At 42.7% G+C, this 2,245-nt stretch overlaps 1 long non-coding RNA gene across 1 annotated transcript; it reads left to right on the forward strand.

Annotated features, from left to right (window-relative positions):
* Window positions 1-74: 74 nt before the first annotated feature.
* On the forward strand, window positions 75-2,072 carry LOC135980682 (uncharacterized). Its single transcript, XR_010597619.1, has 2 exons — window positions 75-340; window positions 1,025-2,072. It is a non-coding gene; the product is annotated as an uncharacterized LOC135980682 (long non-coding RNA).
* The last annotated feature ends 173 nt before the right edge of the window (window positions 2,073-2,245 follow it).

Raw genomic sequence — 2,245 nt, forward strand, 5'->3', positions numbered from 1 at the left:
TATTTGCTATCTTTACGGTAAGTGTGAGTACTATGAAAAACTTGTTACCCAGACTAAATTATCTCAGGCACATGCAATCTTGAAATAACTGACCAGTAGTATGTCAGCAAGCACAAAGAAGAGAAACACCATCAGCAAAGCCAACAATACCATTGAACAACAGGGTAGCTTGACTCTTAAAGGCTAGAGGTACTGGGGCTAGCCAACCCTGATTACTCAAAAGGCACACCTGGGTTGGATCAGGTGGTTTCCTTTATCGATCAGCAGGAAATTGCAAAGAAAGAGAGAGGCTCCTGTAGCAAAGATCCTGAGGTCAGTGGAGTTTTGAAGCTAGAACCTAGTGAGTATGAGGTTCCAGTAGGAAATCCTGACTGGGTTTGGGCCAGGAAGCTGAACTCAGCCAGGCAGGGTCTGGGAGTCGCCTATTAAAGCAGGGAAGGCCTGGGAGCACAGTGATCAGAGACTGCTAGGAGTGATCAGGCTCCAGCATAGAGTCCTGGGGTGTGGGGCTGAGGCTACAGGTGGGAAAGGCTGGGGAGTGATCTGACAAGAAGATAAAATGAATAGATTGCTTCAGCAATTTGAATTTTTTTTTTTTTTTTGTTAGTATATTTTATCTGAATAAACCCAGACCTCAAGAAGGGATGTTGTGAGTGGACAAAAGGGTGTGGAATTTAAGAAGTCCTTTGGGGAAAGGTGAGGGAAATGAGGCAGACTGGCTGTAGGGTGACCCCAGGCAAGGAGAGGGTGATTGGGAGGCAGTGGGCCTGATCACCAATACTCTATGTAGCGCCCTTCATTGAAGGATCTCAAAGAGCCTTACAAACCTGCTTGTTGAATGTATTAATCCTCACAGGATTTCTTTGAGGCCTTATTTGACTGTTTGTGAAACAGAAGCATAAAGAGTTTATTTGACTTCCCTATGATGAAAGTAAATGAACTCAAGAGTCCTGATTCCTTATCTTTTCTAACTAGCGGACTACCCTGCTGTCCTTCAAATAATCCTAATCTCCTTCTCTTCTAGCACCCAAACTCAAAAAGCAAATAAGGAAGCGCTCTTGGGGAAACTAACAATTAAAAAACTCTGACAAACCACTCTTGTTTCCAGAGACTCTAGTTGCAGGGATATGGATACTCACATTGTGGGGTGCAATCCACACCAGTAAGTGGTTGTGTTACTGCCTGTAACCCTGGGTGCCATAAATGCTCTGCTGCTGTAGCTCACAGCCTGAATACCAGTAGACAAGCAAAGACTGAGTTAACCAGCTGTGGTTCACCAATTCTGATTCTGGCAGCCTCCTTGTTACACTCCAGTATCCACCAGCTTTGGTTACACCCGGCAAGAGGACCACAACATGCCCCAGTCTCTCATTTTCACAAAACTGTGTGGTTTGCAGTTTCCAGCCCTTTCTTGGACCATGCAGAGGAACAATCGTTTGTTTGGTCCTCTGAAGAGACAAAATGCCCAGCTTTATCATTTCAAGTGGCTTACCATTCAAACATAGCACTGGGTTGGTTCAGATAAAAAGTAAAGCAAGCTTATTAACAAAAGGAGACCAGATTTTAAGTGATACCATGTAGAAGGAATTAAGTTAGAAAGGGTTACAAACAAAAGTAAAAATACATTTTCTGATGCTAAAACTTTAATAAGAATGGTCTAGGTATCAGGTAAGATTTTTACCACAAACTTCTTACAGCAAGACAGCTGACTGCCCCATGGTGAAGATCTCTCCTCAAAGACTAAAGTGCTCAGTTTCTTTGTCATTTTAGGTGAAAAGATAACATGGGGCTCTTTGCCCTTTGTCTTTTATAGTCCAGTGAACCTTTGAAATGGATCCTTGTGAAGATTACCTTCCAAAGGAAAGTTCATTCAAGCTGTAAGGACAGAGGCTGGGGCTGAAGGAAATTCTGTGGGGGTGGCTTCTTCCTGCCTCCTGTTTGCTAAAATGCAAATTGAGCTGTTTCTGCCCTCTGATTCAAACGAATTACTGCTTGACATGTGATTGCTGATTGATTCTGATGAACACCGGACTGGAACAGTGCTTCTATAGCGTGATGCCAACTTTTCCCAACCTCGTGCTAAAAATGTCCCAAATCTGGTGAAAAATCCCAGATAACGTTCTTTTACAGTGCTTCTATATCCTGGGAAATTTCTCAAAATCTGGGAATTTGTGAGTAAAATGTTTTGAATGAAAATTCCCTATTTCCCAAGTTGAAACATTTTACTCACAAATTCCTAGGTTTT

This window comes from Chrysemys picta, unplaced genomic scaffold, assembly GCF_011386835.1.
Source record: "Chrysemys picta bellii isolate R12L10 unplaced genomic scaffold, ASM1138683v2 scaf6002, whole genome shotgun sequence".
In the NCBI taxonomy this organism is placed as follows: Eukaryota; Metazoa; Chordata; order Testudines; family Emydidae; genus Chrysemys; species Chrysemys picta.